The following is a 21,434-nucleotide window of genomic DNA, read 5'->3' as shown; positions in this document are numbered from 1 at the left end:
TGCATTGAAAGATGATGGGATGATTTTCAATTCTGCATATTCACACCATCGACTGTGTTCTTTCCAGCAACAACATCAACTTCAACTTCAACAACAGGTAATTAGTAAACAACATTCTGTCAGCAAAGTCTTCCAAGTAACCTGGAAACCAAAGTTCTCAATATGAAGAAGGAGTATTCTCTATTGACATTGTATCTCTTTTCTTTAATTTTAAACTATTTAAATTTATATTCTGCACAATTATATCATCAACTGTATCCTCTCTGGTACCAAAATCCACTACAATATCAAAACCGGGGATGAAATTAAGCACATCATTACAACAACACTATCTACTTTATCACTGAGCACAAACTTATATAAAAGCAGCACAAAAAGAGTCTTTCTGCTGCTTTGCAAATAGGCACCATTGTTTGAAATGATTGAATCACAATAATCTAGCAATTAATAAGTACCATTAAACATTCTGTTTAATTAGGAAATTAAATGACAAGTTACATTAACTTACGCTGCCATTATGATGATTATACAAAGTGACCAAGATGATTCCAAGGCACATATTATGAAGGGGGATTGTTCCCAAGAACAGGTCAAGTTTCCAAATGTAATTTTACAGCATAATAAAAGAATGAATCCAGGCATCCTCGAGCTTTTTCATTTGGGATAATGGGATGGTGTGGATTCTCCACACTTACATCATTAACTGTATCCTTTCGAGGGCCAACAACAACTGCAACTTTTACGAGCAAAAATTAATCACATTATTGCAACAGTATCTACTAGTTTATCATTGAACACAAAGGTGTTGCACCAAAAAATAAGTCCGCAATGAAACAGGCAAAGATGTCACCGTGTTGCATTGTCTGAAGTTCAGGCACCAGTACATGGCATAACTCAGTGACTGCCTCACTTGAAGGCCAATGCAGGTCCCTTCTGACATGATTAATTCTTTCTCCCTGGATCCAATTACGCAGGCGGGTGAGTGCCAGCCACCTGCTGTGCCAGTGTTCCTGCCACTCTTCTCTCCACACAAATTACCCATCCTTCTCCAAATCCAACATACCCAATGGAATGCCTATGATCAACACTGGTTGTTGGTAAAAGGGCAAACAAGAGGGCATTAATGTTTCATAGAGATCAACAGTTACTGGTGGGGAGAAAAGAATATTGATGCGTGGTGTGACCTTGCTGGGCTCATTGGCCTTTTGTTTCTGAAGAGAGCTTATGAATTGTTAGCTGATATTTCCCGTTGAAACATCACAGAGTGCTGTTCACACGGTTCACACAAACACCTTCAAAAGTTCACTTACTTCCTTGTGGCAGGTGGAGGCTCTGGCTCCACAAAGCTGACCAGAAGCCATCATGATCTGGCCGAAATAGTGGCTCTTCCAGCCAGCTCCCATGGAGATTACACGGTTACACTAGATGGGCTGTAAATTGTGATCCTAAAGTGTCTTTCTGTGGACTTGACGACTGAGATTTAGTATTGAATGATGATGAAATTAGTTTGTATTTTCTGCACTTATACCTCCAAATACTTGCCTTCCAGCAACAAGCACCCAATTGGCGTCAACAACAGGTATGACATTAAGAATATAGATTCAGCAATATCTTCAGAACAAACATGGAATAACAAGATACGCAATCGGGCCTAGATTTTCTGATTGTAATGCCGATTTCAATTCAGAATGTGGTTCAAAGAGGAAGTGAAAAAGAAAATAAGAGGGGCAAAGAAAGAATATGAGAACAGACTGGCAGCCAACATAAAAGGGAATCCAAAAGTCTTCTACAGGCATGTAAACAGTAAACGGGTAGTGAGAGGAGGGGTGGGGCCGATTAGGGACCATAAAGGAGATCTACGCATGCCGGCAGGATGGATGGCTGAGGTACTAAATGTGTACTTTGCATTGGTCTTTACCAAGGAAAAAGATGCTACCACAGTCTCAGCAAAGGAAGATATTGTTGAGATATTGGATGGAATAAAAATTGCTTAAGGAGAGGGTCTTGAAAGGCTAGTTGTACTTAAAGTAGGTAAGTCAGCTGCTCCGGATGGGATGCGTCCAAGGTTGCTGAGGGAAGTCAGGGTGGAAATTGCGGAGGTACTGGCCATAATCTTCCGAGTATCCGTAGATGTGGGGGTGGTGCTAGAGGACTGGAGAATTGCAAATGTTACACCCTTGTTCAAAAAAGGGTGTAAGGATAAACCCAGGAACGATAGGCCAGTCAGTTTAACCTCAGTAGTGGGGAAACTTTTAGAAACGATAATCCGGGACAGAATTCACAGTGACTTGGACGAGGGTGGACTGATTAAGGAAAGCCAGCACGGATTTTTTAAAGGCAAATCATGTTTAACTAACCTGATAGAGTTTTTAATTGAGGCAACAGAGAGGGTAAATGAGGGCAATGCAGTTGATGTGGTGCATGTGGACTTTCAAAAGGCATTTGATAAAGTGAGGGACAGTGGGCTTATCATCAAGATTGTGGCCCATGGAATAAAGGGGGCAGTAGCAACATGGATACAGGATTGGCTGAGGGACAGGAAACAGAGAGTGGTGGTGAACAGTTGTTTTTCGAATTGGAGGAGGTGGTCAGTGGTGTTCCCCAGGGGTCAGTGCTGGGACCACTGCTTTTCTTGATATATATTAATGACTTGGACTTGGTGTACACAACACAATTTCAAATTTTGCAGATGACACATAACTTGGAAGGGTAGTAAACAGTGAGGGGGCTAGTGATAGACTTCAGGAGGATATGGACAGGCTGGTGACATGGACGGACACTTAGCATATGAAAAATGTGAAGTGATACATTTTGCTAGGAAGAAGGAGGAGAGGCAATTTAAACCAGAGGGCACAACTCTAAAATGGGGGCAGGAACAGAGAGATCTGGGGGATATGTGCACAAATCATTGAAGGTGTGTGGTTTGGATCTGGAATGCACTGCCCGAGGGGATGGTGGAGGCAGATTCAATCATGGAACTGGATAAATGCTTAAAAGGAAAAAATTTACAAGGCCATGGGGAAAGGGTGGGGGAGTGGGACCAGCTGGATTGCTCTTGCATAGAGCTGGGGCGGACTCAATGAGCTGAATGGCCTCCTTCCGTGCTGTAACCATTCTATGATTCTAGATGTTAATATTTTCATATTGAAGGGTTTCTATCACTTTTATCAGCAGGGTACAGTCGTAAGTGTTTTCATCTTCGATTTTCAAAAGGTGTTCAATAAGGTGCCACATCAAAGTTTGTCACACAAGATAAGGGCTCATGGAGTTGGGGTTAATATATTAGTATGGATAGAGGATTGGTTAACAGACAGAAAACAGAGGGGAGGAATAAACGGGTCATTTTCAGGTTGGCAGGCTGCAACCAGTGGAGGGCCACAAGAATCGGTGCTTGAGCCTCAGCTATTTACAATCTATATTAATGGCTTGGATGAAGGCACCGAGTGTAATGTATCCAAAAATGCCAAAGATACAAAGCTAGGTGGGAAAGTATGCTGTGCGGAGGACACAAAGGGCCTGAAAAGTCATATTGACAGGTTAAGTGAGTGGGTAAGAAGTGGCCGATATTACCATGGCGGCGGGTTCGCGGCGGGGGGGTAGATTGAGCGCATGGGTAACGCGCCCGGTGAAATCAGTCTGCTCCGCGTGCAATCGCAGGCTGATTGGATCCACTTACCTGTTGTTCCGGGTTCCCCACTGCTAGGCTGCGCGGCGGGCAGACTGCGCATGCGCAGTAAGGTCTGTCAGCTGGAGGAGCTCTATTTAAAGGGGCAGTCCTCCACTGACTGATACTGCAAGAAATTGGAAAAAATCACAGCATGGAGCATCCCAGGTGGAAGGCTGCTCCCAGGTTTAATGATGCCTCACTCCAGCTCTTATTGGATGGGGTGAGGAGGAGTTGGAGGACAGAGATCTTCCCCCCGGCGGGTGGGAGGAAGCGGCCTGCCTCTGCCATCAAGAAGGCCTGGCTCGAGGTGGCAGAGGAGGTCACCTGCACCACCAACATATCGCCCACCTGCATACAGTGCAGGAGGCGCTCCAATGACCTAAGTAGGTCAGCCAAAGTGAGTACAATTACTCATTCCCCTACACTCCGTCTGCCACATCACCGCCCCCACCCCACATCTCCTTCTGCACTGCCAACACAACTCTGTCACATCACTCCTCACACCCGCTCAAAGCTCATCCTCGTCTTACCTGCACTTACTCACCTCGCCAGTACTCATCCCGCCACAACCACTCAACCCAATCCTCATACAATCTCATGGCTCTATCTCATACTCACCCTCTCATGCATCTCTTTCGCAGTCAGCCTCACTCAACCTGCCACTACCTGTACTGCAGCCACAGGGCATGCATCACATATGTGCAGTAGGAAGCGTAAGGCAAACGTGTCGTGAGCATGAAGGGGATGCACAAGGGTGTTTGAGGGTATGTCATGGTTTTTACTTATATTTAATTTCTGATCAACTCACATTACATATTATATTGTCACCACTACTGCCACGTCTTTGCGAATCTTGTCTGGTTTGTGCAATAATGCCCTTTTCTGAGGATCACAATGAAGACCCACAACTGATGCCACCCATTGTGTCACTGCAGAGTGGGTGTAGGTGTATTTGCAGGGCTCTTTTGTGCAGACGACTGAGATTCGTCGGCTATGTCCCCGGTGGCACCCTGGAAGGATGCGGAGGAGAAGTTGTTGAGGGCAGTGGTGACTTTGACAGCAACAGGTAAGAAGATGGTGCTCAGGCCAGCGGGAGCAGCTCGGCATGAAGGAGGCTGCAGATGTCCACGACTACATGTCGAGTGACTCTGAGCCTCCGTGTGCACTGCTGCTCAGAGAGGTCCAGGAAGCTGAGCCTCAGTCTGTGGACCCAGTGGCGAGGGTAGTGCCCTCTGCGACGCATCTTTCTCTGTGGTTGCCCTCCCTCCTGCTGTGCAGGTGGATGTGTCACAGCACTGTTGTGGAGCTCCACGTGTCAGAGGTGGACGGCGTGGCCGGCGAGGCTGATGATGCTGTTCGCCCTCCGAGGAGGTCATGACTGCAGCTACGGCGACCCCCATCCGGAAGATGTACATCTGAGGGGGTCCGCATGGGAGGTACATGTCTCTGGACCCCGGGGCAAGTTGGTGAATTTTATTCTTAGGAGGACGATGGTGGAGGCCAAAGTGACAGAGTGGCCTCCTGCAATGAGTGAGGGTCACTCCCGCCCCCCACCACCTGTCAAATGGACCTTTGCAGCTGCCACAGGCTGATGGCTGCAACACGTCCATTTGAACTGGGAGTGTTTCCCCCAGTACGGGAAACAGTCCCAGTCAGTTGCAAAATCCCATCCCTGCTAAAATAACAAATCAATCAGGTCTGTAAACAACCTGAAGTACCTGTTCAATTACTTTAAGTGGCACCACGCCGGCTTTAATTGCCGGCGGGAGTCCCACATGCGGGGGCTGCGCGCGCATGTGAGCACGTCAGTGGGAAACCCGGAAGTGGGCGGGTTGGAGCCGGGCTCCCGACCCACCCTGGGAATCCCCGATTTTCACAGCCCCCCTGCCAACAACACACCCGATCGCGGGTGCGAAAATCGAGCCCAAGGTGTCAGATGGAGTATAATGTGGGGAAATGTGAGGTTATCCGCTTTGGTAGGAAGAATAGAAAAACAGAATATTTTTGTGAATGTTGAGAAACTACTAAATGTTGGTGTTCAGACAGATTTGGGTGTCCTCATACACGAAACACAGAAAGTTAACATGCAGGTACAGCAAGCAATGAGGTAGGCTAATGGTATGTTGGCCTTTAATGCCAGAGGGTTGGAGTACAAGAGTAAGGAAATCATGCTACAATTGTATCGGGCCTTAACATCTGGAGCAGTGTGTGAAGTTTTGATCTCCTTATTTAAGGAAGGATATACTTGCCTTAGAGGTGGTGCAACAAAGGTTCATGAGACTGATTCCTGGGTTGAGGGGATGTCCTTCGAGGAGAGATTGAGTAGAATGGGCCTATAATTTCTGGATTTCAGAAGAATGAGAGGTGATCTCATTGAAACGTACAAGATTCTGAGAGGGCTTGGCAGGGTAGATGCTGAGATGATGTTTCCTCTGGCTGGAGAGTCTAGAGCTAGGGGGCATAGACTCAGGGTAAGGGATCAGCCATTTAAGACTATGGTGAGGAGGAATTTCTTCACACACAGGGTTGTGAATCTTTGGAATTCTCTACCCCAGAGGGCTGTGGATCCTCCATCGTTGAGTATATTCAAGGCTGAATTTGATAGATTTTTGGAATCAATGGGCATCAAGGGATATGGGGATCAGGCGGGAAAGTGGAGTTGAAGTCAATGATCTTAGAAACAATAATCGCTTGGACAAGTGTGGATTAATAAGGGAGAGCCAGCATGGATTTGTTAAAGGAAAATCATGTTTGACTAACTTGATTGAGTTTTTTGATGAGGTAACATAGCAGGTTGATGAGGGCAATGTGAGTCATGTGTGTATGGACTTCCAAAAGTCGTTTGATAAAGTGTCACATAATAGGCTTGTGAATAAAATTGAAGCCCACGGAATAAAAGGGACATGGATACAAAATTGGCTCAGTAATAGGGAACAGAGGGTAGTGGTGAACGGCTGTTTTTCAGACTGGAGGAAGGTACGAAGTGGAGTTACCCATTGGTTGGTACTGAGACCACTGCTTTTCTTGATATATATGGGTGTACAGGGTACAATTTCAATATTTGCAGAAGACACAAAACTTGGAAGTGTAGTAAACAGCGAGGAGGACAGTGATAAACTTCAAGAGGACATAGACAGGCTGGAGGAATGGGCGGACACGTGACAAATGAAATTTAATGCAGAGAAGAATCTGTTCCCACTGGTGGAATGGTCATGAATCAGAGGTCACAGGTTTAAGGTGATTGACAAAAGAACCCAAGGCAACATGAGGAAAACCTTTTTTGCGCAGCGAGTGGTTTGGATCTGGAAAGCACTGCCTGAAAGGGTGGTGGAAGCAGGGTCAATTGTGGCTTTCAAAAAGGAATTAGATAGGGACCTGAAGGAGAAAAATTTGCAGGGGAAAGAGCGGACGAGCTGGATTGCTCTTGCAGAGAGCCAGCGCAGGCTCGATGGACCGAATGGCCTCCTTCTGTGCCGTAACCATTCTATGATTCCATATTGAATGGCGGAGCAGGCTCGAGGGCCCATATGGCCTACTCCTGCTCCTATTTCTTATGTTCTTATGTTCACCTGACAACTTTACATTGAAAGTAAATGGAATCATCATTGAACATCCTCCATACTTAAACTTTTGCCTCTCCCACTGGTGAGAGAAAATTCATCTCAATAATGTCTAATATTCTTCCTTCATTTCACGGTCTCATTTCAAATTACGATTTGTCTTTCAGAAGAAATAGTTGGAGGCCCCCTACCAAGTAAGCAATGTTTTAATTCTTCTTCATATTAGAGCAAAAAAGGTTTAGGGGAGATTTAATAGAGGCGTTCAAAATTACATGGAGTTTTATTAGAGTTGACAGGGAGAAACTGTTTCCACTAGCAGGAGGGTCGGTAACCACAGGATACAGATTCAAGCTCATTGGCAAAGAAGCCAGGGGTGAGATGATGAGAAATGTTTTTACTCAGTGAGTTGTTATGATCTGGAATGCACTGCCTGATAAGGGAAGTGGATATATACTTAATAAGGAAACATTTGCAGGGCTCCGAGGAAAGAGCAGGGGAGTGGGACTAATTGGATAGCCCTTTCAAAGAGCCGGCACAGGCACGAAGGGCCGAATGGCCTCCTGAGTTGTATTATTCCATGATTCTATAATGCAATGTGACAAAATGCTATTCGGATTAAGTTGCACAGTAATAGTTACCTCAGCTGATTCCTCAATTCTTGTAAGAAGAAAAGCCCTTACACAGCACTGATTTAACATGGCCATGTTCTCATTCACGGATCATGGGCAGCCTGTCACTTTGCCAAAGTGATTATATCACTCTGGGCGCAGCTTTTGCGCTTGAAATTAGCACTGGTTAGCACTGGCTTCAAGTTTACGCTAAAATGCATTTGCATAATGACACACAGAGAATCTTCCATGAACCAGCGCAATTGGGCAGAGTAATATGTTTGTGTGTTCATAAGAGATACAGTTGGAGGTCTATACCTACATTGGCTCCCGGCCTGGCAATGCCTCGATTTTAAAATTCTCATTTTTGTTTTCAAATCCCTCCATGGCAAGTAACATTTGCGCCAGACAAGTGCCAGACAATGACCATCTCCAACAAGAGAGAGTCTAACCACTTTCCCTTGACATTTAACGGCATTACCATCGCCGAATCCCCCACCATCAACATCCTTGCAGTCACCATTGAGCAGATACTGAACTGGACCAGCCACATAAATACTGTGGCTACAAAAGCAGGTCAGAGGCTGGGTATTCTGCGGCGAGTGACTCACCAACTCACGCCCAAATCCTTTCCACCATCCACAAGGCACAAGTCAGGAGTGTGATGGAATACTCTCCACTTGCCTGGATGAGTGCAGCTCCAACAACACTCAAGAAGCTCGACATCATCCAGGACAAAGCAGCCCGCTTGATTGGCACCGCATCCACCACCCTAAACATTCACTCCCTTCACCACCGGCGCACCGTGGCTGCAGTGTGGCTACCGCAGCAACTCGCCAAGGCTTCTTCGACAGCACCGCCCAAACCCACGACCTCTACCACCTAGAAGGACAAGGGCAGCAGTCACATGGGAACAACAGCACCTGCACGTTCCCCTCCAAGTCACACACCAACCCGACTTGGAAATATATCGCCGTTCCTTCGTCGTCGCTGGGTCAAAATCCAGGAACTCCCTTCCTAACAGCACAGTGGGAGAACCTTCACCACATGGACTGCAGCAGTTCAAGAAGGCAGCTCACCACCACCTTCTCAAGGGCAATTAGGGATGGGCAATCAATTCTGGCCTTGCCAGCGACGCCCACATCCCATGAATGAATAAAAAAAAACATAATTGTTTCTTACTTTTCTTCTTTCCATTAAAATGTATTCCTTGATGTATTTAAGTGTGGTAAGCTGGTGAGGTTTTATTAATATGTCTGAAAATGGGTTTATCAGCAAAAATAAGGATTTTTAATAACGGTGTCCAGTCTTCCACCTGTGAGTAATCTGATTTAAAATCACTAAAATTGACTTCAAAAACTATACTGAGCCATTTAATAGTTTCATTGGTGTACACTAGACAGTTTCTTAGTAAATTGAATACATTTTGACATGAAAAGCTTTGAAAACGTGCGTTCTGGTGCCTGTGCACCGAAGAAAATGAGCACAATTTGAAGAGCCTTCCCGAACCAGAAGAATTCTCCACCCTCGATATCTTCACAATGTGAACCACAAGTTCAATAACTTATGAAATGAATATGAATTAAGGCACAATTTAGGATTAATGAGGAACAAAAAGAATTCAATTGAAACGAATATTAACTTGTTCACTGGTATTTTCCATTGATTAAAATGGATCCTTTTGGTGCTCTCCACACTTACACCTCAACAAGAACAACAGTAACAACTTGCATTTATATACCGCCTTCAACACAGTAAAACTTCCCAACGCACTTCACAGGAACGTTATCAAACAGAATTTGACACCCAGACAAATAAGGAGATATTATGATAGGTGGCCAAAAGCTTGGTCAAAGAGGTGGGTTTTAAGGTTCATCTTAAAGGAGGAGAGAGAGGTAGAGAGGCGGAGAGTTATCGGGAGGGAATTCCAGAGCTGAGGGCTTAGGCTGCTGAAGGCACAGCCACCAATGGTGGAGTGAATAAAATCGGGATGTGCAAGAGGCAAGAATTGGAGGAGGGTAGAGATATCAGAGAGTTGTCGGGTTGGAGAAGGTGACAGAGATAGGGAAGGGGAAGGCCATGGAGAGGTTTGAAAACAAAGATGAGAATTTTAAAATTGACGCATTCCCGGACCGGTAGCCAATGTAGGTATTGACCTCCCACTGTATCTCTTAAGAACAAATGAATTAAGAGCAGGAGTAGGCCATTCAACCCCTTGAGCCTGCTCTGCCATTTGATAAGATCACGGCTGATCTGAGTGTAACGTCGACCTTACTTTCCTGTCTACCTACTACAACCTTTGAATCCCTTGTTAATCAGGAATCTATCCAACTCAGCCTTAAAAATATTCAATGACCCTGCCTCCACGGCTCTCTCGGGAAGGGAGTCCAAAAGACTCATGACCCTCTGAGAAAAAAAATTCTCCTCCACTCCGTCTTAAATGGGAGAGCCCTTATTTTTAAATTGTGGCCCCCAGTTCTAATCTCTCCCACAAGGGGAAACATCATCTCAGCATCTACCCCTTCTAGTCCCCTCAGGATCTTATATGTTTCAATGAGATCACCTCTCATTCTTCTAAACTCCAGGCCCAACTTGTCCAACCTTTCCTCATAAGATAACCCCCTCATCCCAGGAATTAGTCGAGTGAACCTTCTCTGAACTGCCTCTAAAGCAGTTCTTAAATAAGGTAACCAAAACTGCACACAGTATTCTAGATGTGGTCTCAACAATGCCCTGTACAACTGTAGCAAAACATCTCTACTTTTATATTCCATTCCCCTTGTAATAAATGACAACATTCCATTTGCCTTCCTAATCACTTGCTGTACCTGCACACTAACTTTTTCTGATTCATGTACTAGGACACCCAAGTCCCTCTGTACCTCAGAATTATGCAATCTCTCTCCATTTAAATAATATACTGCTTTTCGATTCCTCCTGCCAAAGTGGACAAGTTCACATTTTCCCACACTATACTCCATCTGCCAAATTTTTGCCCACTCACTTAACCTATCCATATCCCTTTGCAGACTCCTTATGTCCTCTTCGCAACTTACTTTTCTACCTACCTTTGTGTCATCAGCAAATTTAGTAACCATACATTCGGTGCCTTCATCCAAGTTGTTGATATAGATTGTAAATAGTTGAGGCCCAAGCACTAATCCCTGTGGCACTCCACTCGTTACATCTTGCCAACCTGAAAATGACCCATTTATGCCTACTCTCTGTTTCCTGTTAGCTAACCAATCCTTTATCCATGCTAATATGTTACCCCCTACAACATGAGCTCTTATTTTGTGTCGTAGCCTTTGATGTGGCACCTTGACAAAAGCCTTCTGGAAATCCAAGTACACCACATCCACAGGATCCCCTTTATGCACGTTGCTTGTTACTTCCTCAAAGAACTTTGATAAATTAGTCAAACACGATTTCCCTTTCACAAAGTCGTATTGACTCTGCCTGATTGCATTGAGATTTTCTAAATGCCCTGCTTTAACCTCCTTAATAATAGATTCTAACATTTCCCTATGACAGATGTTAAGCTAACTGGCCTGTAGTTTCCTGCTTTCTGTCTCCCTCCTTTCTTGACCAGAGGAGTTACATTTGCTGTTTTGCAATCTGATGGGACCCTTCCAGAATCTACGGAATTTTGGAAAATTAATACCAATGCATCTACGATCGCTGCAGCCACTTGTTTTAAGATCCTTGGATGAAGTCCGTCAGGACCTGGGAACTTGTCAGCTTTTAGTTCCAATATTTTTTTCTAATATAAGTTCCTCCCTCCCTTTCATCTCTTGATTCACAACTATTTCTGGCGTGTTATGTGTATCCTCTACAGTGAAGACGGACGCAAAATATCTGTTCACTTCATCTGCCATTTCCTTCTTCTCCATTATTAATTCCCCAGATTCACTCTCTAGAGGACCAACACTCACTTTACTTACTCTTTTCCTTTTTAAATACCTGTAGAAACTCTTACCATCTGTTTTTATATATCTAACTAGTTTTCTCTCGTACTCTAATTTCTCTCTCTTTATTCTTTTCGTCATTCTTTGCCGCTTTTTATATTCTGTCCAGTCTTCTGACCTGCCTCTAATCTTCGATAAATTGTATGCTTTTTCTTTCAATTTGATGCAATCTCTAACTTCCTTCGTTAGCCACGGATGGTACATCCTTCCCCTCGAGTCTTTCTTTCTCACTGGAATGTATCTTTCCTGAGTGTTATGAAATATCTCATTAAATGTCTGCCACTGCATCTCTGCTGACCTATCCCTTGAACTAATTTCCCACTTCAATTTTGCCTGCTCTGTCTTCATGCCGTCATAATTGCCCTTATTTAAGTTTAAAACACTGATCTTAGACCGACTCTTCTCTCGCTCAAACTGAATGTGAAATTCAATCATATTGTGATCTTCCAGCATCAGGAACAACTAGAACTTCAACAACAGGAATGGAATTTGCACTAATGAATCATTCATAAAAATTGTACAAATTAGGATTCATCGCCTTCAAAATATTACTTTGCAGCCTCTGCACTAACTCTAAACCGCGGAGGTCATATTTCACCAGACTCACCTGCCGTAAATCGGACAGTGGGTCAGTTAAAAACGAGGTAACTTACCCGATCAGAACTCGACCATTTCCTTCGGTCACTGATATTAACCTGAAGGTTTCTGGAGGTGGATGAGACACCCGCCTAAAACAGGCACCGGCCACGTGAAATGATGCAATAGGACCCTGATGGCATTTTAACTGGGGCCTGAATGGAGAAGCAGCTTTCCTGCCAGATGGAAGCAAGATGGCAGCTGGGGGCAAAGACCAAGAGGCCCTCCAGTTAAATCAAACAATTTGGATTGTGGGGTCAGAAGGAGCAAGAGTCCTCCAGTCCCCTTAAGGAATGTTTTGCCTTGTGCAGCCCCAGACTCACCCCTTTGGTCCCATGAGACCCTCCTGAAACCCCCATCCCACACCTGCTGGCAGCTGCTCTGCATCCTCTTCCTGCCTGGAATGGGAGGAAAGTGGACCAGTGGAAATGGAATTAATGAATGCAAATGGGACTCCAATAATATTTTAACAGTAATACGTCCCTGGGCGCTTCACAGGAGCGTTATCAAACAGAACTTCACACCGAGCCACGTGAGGAGATATTAGGAAGGTGACCAAAATCTTGGACAAAGAGATCGGTTTTAAGGAGCGTCTTAAAGGAGGAGAGGGAGTTAGAGAGGTTTAAGGACAGAATTGCTGTGCATAGTACCTCGGCAACTGAAGGCAGGGCCACCAATGGTGGAGCGATGAATATCGGAGATGGGCTGTGTTCTTCATATCAAACAGTAGCAGAATAGAATCAGTGTGGGTCAAACAGACTTCTAATTCCACCAGCCTCCAGCTTGTTACATTGCAGCACTCTTTGTAATTCAGATTTTACTCTTCAATTCTCCTTTCATGGATCTTTTCCAGCTTTAACAGAATTAATGACAGCACCAAGCGCAACAACCTGAAATTTAACAGTGGCTATCAAATTAATATAATCTCAACAATTTGTCTTTCAAGCACAATTTAGGTTTCAACACAATCATTTAAAATTAACACGTGGTTCATATTCTGTACTTATTTCTTCCAATTCTTTTTTTTTCCAGCCAGCCACGTTTATTTCAAACTACCATCTTCAACAAAAGGTAAAGTAGACATGGCTTACAATCTCATTCATGTTTGGATTAATATAGACCCGATTTTAAAAGTGGTGGGGCAGGAAGGGTACACACGAGCCTCGAAGCAGGCGGCACACCCAGAAACAGACCTCATTCCCATAAATTTCGTCTGACTCCTGCCTGAGCCCGGCCAGATTCATCACCTGGTCAGTGAGCGGGAGCAGGAATTCGGGCGGCAGGAGATCGCCATCGGGGACAGTTCCGCCGGTAACAGTCCCCAGCAGACAGGTAAGTGCAGGGGGAAGGAGGGAGAAGCCTGGGACAAGGGAGGCAATCATCAACAACAAGTGCATTCACCCAAAGTGAGAAGGCAGTTTTCTTGAAGGAACAATTCATGCATCTATCATAGGTTTTAACACAGTTTGGAGACAATCTTCTGTGTGACCAACAAGTTTCTTCACCATAGCTGTTCCTCAGGAACCATCCAGGATCTTCCACTAAGATCTTTTCCATTAGTTTGCAAAGTCTGTTTCCAAGAAAAGTAATATAGAAAAATATGAACGTACCTACCCATGATTTCATATACAGTTACACTGAATGCCGGTTGGGGGTGGGAAGGGGAGGCAGGGTGTTGGGGGGTATTGCAGGGTTTGGAGAACCGAGACAGAAAACCCCAGCCATCATGTTCCATTTTTTCATACAACAGTATTGCCAATATATACCTTTTCTTTGTACAATAATAGTCAGAGAGTGTGTTCTTTGTATCATAAAGAATATAGAAGATTATCGTATTCAGTCAAAATGTTTGACCATCTCTTCATTCTTCAAATCTGATTTCAACTTTTTTCCCTCCAAATCACCAGCTTCAACTACCACTGGTAAGCTCATTAATGCTTGTTATGTTTTTCATCTCAATCCATGAAATACTGTGCTGGTTCTTTAGAGACTTCTCTATAAGTTAACGGGTCTGAATGTGAATGGTTCCTCTATACAGGTGTCCTTGCTGGATTATCATATCTCCATGAATTCTTATCCTGATTCTGCAGAAAGAATCTCTTCAAAAGAATCAAACTGATTCCCTTCCTCACTTCAAAATCAATCATCTCCACATCTAGCTTTCATTTTTCCAGTTACCTTCCCCTTCTCCAAGCTTTTGATTTAAGACCCAAGGTTTATTTTTTGTTGTGCAATTTTTCATATATGAGGTGACGATGGTGAAGAACATCAGCAGGGGATGAAAATGAGAGGTGGAGGATGGGAGGTAAATCAAGAAGTGGTTGTTAGGTGGCTTCACTATAAAAGGTCTGTAGACTTCAGGAGGAAGGGAATATCCTTAGTTTTAGGATCAATAGAAAGAGTGAGCTAGAGAAGGAGGCAGTGCAATCACTGTGGATTGCAACAGAGTGAAGATGAAGGGAGAAAGATGATGAGCAAAGAGAAAATAAAATCTTATCAAAACTTTGTAAATGATCAGTAAAATCTAAGCCAACTGAACTAACTCATATTCACTTTCCTTCTCCAAGTCACCAACCACAGAGATCAGTGGATTACAAGATTTTCTAGACTGGGCCTCCATATAGGGTAGATTCTTCGTACAGTCAGATGGTTTGGATATGTACATAGACGATTGAATCATAGAAATTAGACCATGAGCAGAGTCCATTCATCCAATCATTTATGCAGCGGTGATGGCTCCTTTAATGGAGTTAATCCTATTTCCTTGATCTTTCCTTCAATCCTTTTTTATTCTTCCTTTTCAAAGATTTATCCAGCTCCCTTTTAAAAATGATCCATTATTTGCTAAAATTACCCATTTGTGAAAGTGCATTTCATGTTCCAATTACCCTCAATAGTTGATCTGCCATGCAGTGGAAGCAATCTTTCATGATTAATCCTCTGCAAAATGTTTTGAAATGTCCATTCAATCACTCTCTTCACCTTTTCTGATCTCGTGAAAGAATCCCGAATGCTTCAAGCCTCTCTTAATATTAGAACCTCTAATTTTTGGAACCATTCTCGACATTCTTTATTGAATCCCATCTATATCTCTTATATGTTTTCTTTGATGAGACAAAATGACGCTACTGTTGTCGAAGCAATATCTGGATATCTGCACTGCGTGGCCTCCGATCAATTGGAGAGAATGCCATCTGGTTGCAATCTCATCTTCCCACCCCAGAAAAACAATTATCTGCAAGTTTTCAAAACCACTGTAGATAGCCTTCTCTGATCTGGCACCCCGAACCTTATTCGTTCATTGAATGTGGGCATCGCTGGGAAGGCCAGCATTTATTGCCCATCCCTAATTGCCCTTGAGAAGGTGGTGGTGAGCTGCCTTCTTGAATCGCTGCAGACCTTGAGTTGAAGGTTCTCGCACAGTGCTGTTCGGTAGTGAGTTCCAGGATTTTGACCCAGCGACAATGAAGGAGCGGCGATGTATTTCCAAGTCAGGATGGTTTGTGACTTGGAGGAGAACATGCAGGTGGTGTTGTTCCAATGTGCCTGCTGCCCTTGTCCTTCTCGGTGGTCGAGGTTGTAGGTTTGGGAGGTGCTGTCGAAGAGGCCTTAGCGAGTTGCTGCGGTAGCCACACTGTAGCCACGGTGCGCCGGTGGTGAAGGGAGTGAATGTTTAGGATGCTGGATGGGGTGCCAATCAAGTGGGCTGCTTTGCCCTGGATGGTGTCGAGCTTCTTGAGTGTTGTTGGAGCTGCACTCATCCAGGCAAGTGGAGAGTATTCCATCACACTCCTGACTTGTGCCTTGACGATGGTGGAAAGGCTTTGGGGAGTCAGGAGGTGAGTCACTCACCGCAGGATCCCTAGCCTCTGACCTGCTCTTGTAGCCACAGTATTTATGTGGCTGGTCCAGTTTAGTTTCTGATCAATGGTGACCCCCCGGATGTTGATGGTGAGGGATGCGGCAATGGTATTGCCGTTGAATGTCAAGGGGAGGTGCTTGGACTCTCTTGTTGGAGATGGTCATTGCTGGCCCTTGTCTGGCGCGAATGTTACTTGCCACTTATGAGCTCAAGCCTGGATGTTGTCCAGGTCTTGCTGCATGCTGGCACGGACTGCTTCATTAACTGAGGGGTTGCGAATGGAACTGAACACTGTGCAATCATCAGCGAACATCCCCATTTCTGTCCCTATGATGGAGAGAAGGTCATTGATGAAGCAGCTGAAGATGGTGGGGGCTAGGACACTGCCCTGAGGAACTCCTGCAGCAATGACATGGGGCTGAGATGATTGGCCTCCAACAACCACGACCATCTTCCTTTGTGCTAGGTATGACTCAAGCCACTGGAGAGTTTTCCCCCAGATTCCCATTGACTTCAATTTTACAAAGGCTCCTTGGTGCCACACTCGGTCAAATGCTGCCTTGATGTCAAGTGCAGTTCCTCTCACCTCACCATTGGAATTCAGCTCTTTTGTCCATGTTTGGACCAAGGCTGCAATGAGGTCTGGAGCTGAGCAGTCCTGGCGGAACCCAAACTAAGCATCAGTGAACAGGTTATTGGTGAGTAAGTGCCGCTTGATAGCACTGTCGACGATACGTTCCATCACTTTGCTGATGATTGAGAGTAGACTGTTGGGGCAGTAATTGGCCGGATTGGATTTGTCCTGCTTTTTTGTGGTCAGGACATACCTGGGTAATTTTCCACATTTTCAGGTAGATGGCAGTGTTGTCGATGTACTGGAACAGTTTGGCGAAAGGCGCAGCTAGTTCTGGAGCACAAGTCTTCAGCACTACTGCCAGGATGTTTTCGGGGCCCATAGCCTTTGTTGTGTCCAGTGCATTCAGCCGTTTCTTGATATCACGTGGAGTGAATCGAATTGGCTTCGATGATGGTAGGGATATCGGGAGGAGGCCGAGATGGATCATCTACTTGGCACTTCTGGCTGCAGATAGTTGCGAACGCTTCAGCCTTGTCTTTTGCACTCACGTGCTGGACTCTGCCATCATCGAGGATGGGGATATTTACAGAGCCTCCTCTTCCCATTAGTTGTTAAATTGTCCACCACCATTCATGACTGGATGTGGCAGGACTGCAGAGCTTTGATGTGATCCGTTGGTTGTGGAATCGCTTAGCTTGTCTATAGCATGTTGCTTCCACTGTTTAGCATGCATGTAGTCCTGTGTTGTAGCTTCACCAGGTTGGCACCTCATTTTGAGGTACGCCTGGTGCTGCTCCTGGCATGCTCTTCTACATTGTTCATTGAACCAGGGTTGATTCTCTGGCTTGTTGGTAATGGTAGAGTGAGGAATATGCTGGGCCATGAGGTTACAGATTGTGCTGGAATACAAATCTGCTGCTGATGGCCCACAGTACCTCATGGATGCCCAGTTTTGAGCTGCTAGATCTATTCAGAATCTATCTAATTTAGCACGGAGGTAGTGCGACGCAACATCAAAATCTGCATTGTTTACTCAACCCGCTCGTGCATCTCTTCACTCCCTCCATTTGCAACAGAGTCTTCATCTACCTAGGAGCCACTCCCTGGAACTCACTCACTGAACATCTCTGTCTCTCCACCCCCTTACCTCTTTCAAGACACTGCTTCAAAATCGCCCCTGTCGACAAGCTTTCAGTCAGTGCTCCTCAGCTCTCTTCTGTTGGTTTGCTATCCATTTTTCCTCGTCTCCCTGTGATGTGACTTGGGACATTTTCACCATCAAAGGCACTATATGAATGCAAATTGCTGTTGTTCTGGAGACAAAACGGTCAGATGCTAACTGACAGTCCCCAATTCCCAACACTCCCTGCTCAAAAGAAAGTGGCATTTTTAAAGAATGAGACTTTGCCTGATTTGTAGACCCTTCAGTAGAATTAATTCACGTAATGGGTCGTTCCGCAGATGCTGGACTTTTTTTCATTTTTCTGGACTGGCCAAAATTTGTTTTTCAGCATTTCCTATTCTTATTTGGGACCTCGTGCATCTGTTCTCCTTTTCCACCCCATCTTGCCTTTTATCTTGTGTGAGTTTTCCAATGTTTTATACTTTGTTCGTTATTTCCACATTCTTTTCATCTCATCTCTTTTCATTGCTTCACTCAGATGATCTCATACTTCCTTTCTGTTAATCAGTTTGTATGTCAGTCAACCCATTAACTTCCTTTGTGATTGAAGAATATCTTATATCCTGATCTGAAACCTTCAGCAGTGTGCAACTAAATACATTATTCCATGCTGACTTGCTCTCTCAAGTTGAATTCTATTAGAAAATTGCCACATTAGGTCCGTTTCCTCATTCTTAGGGACTGTAAGCAGGAGCAGGGTGTTAATCATGGTGCAAATGGACATCCACTGAATTTCCTATTCCCCAGACCCCAGTGCAATACTTCCAATCCCACTTTCTTTACAATACCCATTCTCAACCTTTAATTGCTCCTTTCACTGTATCCTTGGCAGCATCAGCATTGAATTCATTGCTTATGAAGCCCATTTCCACCTGTTTGTTCACTTCATACCTCATATTTCCCATTGAAAGATGATGGAATTGCTCAGTATCATCCTCACCGAAACCTTCAAATCTTTACTTTGCAGCATCAACAACATTGACACCGACAACAACCTTGACTTCAACAACAGGTATCAAGTTACCAATATAAATTAATTATTTTGCATTGATCTCACAACAAAGTCATTCTGTGAAGATACACGGGAGGTTTTAGTGCGTGATAATTTGTGTTCTCCGTTGAAGGTTCACTGTATCATTTAGTAATCCCAACAGTTATATTACCTTCTGGTAGGAAGTTAACCATTTAATTCCAACAAAATGTGTCAATCATTGGCTTGAGAATTGGTGTTTTGAAATGAAAGATGTTGTCATGGTTTAAGTCTGGAAGTTACTAAATTGGCAGAAGAGGTTATAATAATTCACATAACATTCTTCCATGTGTTATTTTAGTTCAGTGTATTTTAATCAGCAGATAGAGGAAGGTCATACGTGTTTTAATCATTGATCCACGAAGTATGGCTTCATTGTTTTTAAACTTTAATGGTCTCTAAATCTATACCTTCAACTCTATCTTTTCCAGCGTCAACAACAACTCCAACTTCACCAACAGGTATGAAATACATCACCATGTTGTTCCTCCCAAAGTGCATCACTTCACACATATCCTCATTAAATTGCATCTGCCATGTGTCTGCCCATTTCACCAGTCTGTCTCTGTCCTCCTGAAGTCTGCTACTATCCCCCTCACCATTTACTACGTTGTCAAGTTTTCTATCATCTGCAAACTCCAAAATTGTACTCCCTATACCCAAGTCGAGGTCATTTATATTTAACAAGAAAAGCAATGGTCCTAATACTGATCCCTGGGGCAGGGCACTACATACTTCACTCCAATCAGAATAACATCAGTTCACCACTACTCTCTGCCTCCTAAACCTTAGCCAATTACGTACACAAGTTACCACCGTCGCTTTCATCCCATGAGCTTCTATTTTCCGAATAAGTCTGTCGTGTGGTACTTTATTAAATGCCTTTTAAAAGTCCATATATACATCTACAGCACTACCTTCATCAGGCCTCTCTGAAACTTCATCAAAGAACTCAATCAGGTTAGTCAGACACGATTTGTCTTGAGACACTGTTTCTGTACTCACTAGTGCGTGGCATTGGGAGTAATCCAGAGATTACCACCATTGAGGACGTGTTCTTTAATCTATTTCTTCGCTCCTGAAACTCTGCCTGTTATGCCCTCAACAGTTCCTACTTATGTCATTGTGTCGAAACTTAACACTATACCAATGCACTAACACACTCAGACCAGTATCACAAAGGGAAAAGTTTTACTTTAATTGACTTGTATACAAGGGAAGTGCGCCCTCAAGCCATGATTGAAGGCTCAACTTCCTCGAGTCATTGAGACAGCTTAGGTTTATACAGTTAATGGTGTACACCCATCTGTGTAGAATATGGGCGTACACGTACATTCTTTATTGGTTCAGGTAGTTGGTCAATCAAGTAGTGAGCCTGCCCCCTCTGGACGTCCATAGCTCATTCCTATTTTGGCACGTAGGCCTCCTGGGCCTGAGCACATTATCCTCCCCACATTCCTGAGCTGGTTATCAGTAGGGCTGAAGTCAGTCTCAAGGCCACATGGCCTCTCAAGAAACTGTATTCTCATTATATTTTATCGTCAGCAATACCCTTATCTGCTAGGGGAGCCAGACGGTACTAAGCACCTGCATAGCCAACTTAATTATCAGCATACCAAGGCTTAAACGTAATTACACAATTGTGTCTTTCTGTGTGTGTGTGCTGTAGCTGCACCATTATGTGAGCCAAAGAGTTAACATGGTCAAATATCCATCATCCATTTCTTCTTTAATATGGTCAAGTAACTGTTCATGCATTTCTACATTGATATGGTCAAGTAACTGTTCATGCATTTCTACATTAATATGGTCAAGTAACTCTTTATGCATTTCGACAATTGGTTCTATCATGGACCATGACTTCTGGCCGTTCCCCACACAGAATGACTTGCACCCGTTCAGTGATATCCTTTACCCTGGCATCAGGGAGACAACACACCATTCTGGACTCATCGCTACGGTTGTAGAAATGCCTGTCCATATCCCTGACTATCGAATCCCCTATCATAACTGCATTTCTAGGTGATATCATTGAAATGCATAAAATTGTGAGAGGGTTTGACAGGCTAGATGCTGAGAGGCTGTTTCCCCTTGCTGGAGAGTCTAGAACTAGGTGTCATAGTCTCAGGATAAGGGGTCAGCCATTTGGACTGAGATGAGGAGAAAATTCTTCACTCAGAGGGTTGGGAATCTTTGCCAACCCCAGAGGGCTGTGGATGCTCAGTTATTGAGTATATTCAAGACTGAGATTCATAGATTTTTGGACACGAGATGAATCTAGGGATATGGGGATTGGGCGGGTAAGTGGAGTTCAGGTAAATGATCAGCCATGATCTTATTGAA

This window comes from Heptranchias perlo, chromosome 12 (genome assembly GCF_035084215.1).
Source record: "Heptranchias perlo isolate sHepPer1 chromosome 12, sHepPer1.hap1, whole genome shotgun sequence".
NCBI lineage: Eukaryota > Metazoa > Chordata > Chondrichthyes > Hexanchiformes > Hexanchidae > Heptranchias > Heptranchias perlo.
Note: the sequence above shows the minus strand (reverse complement) of the source record.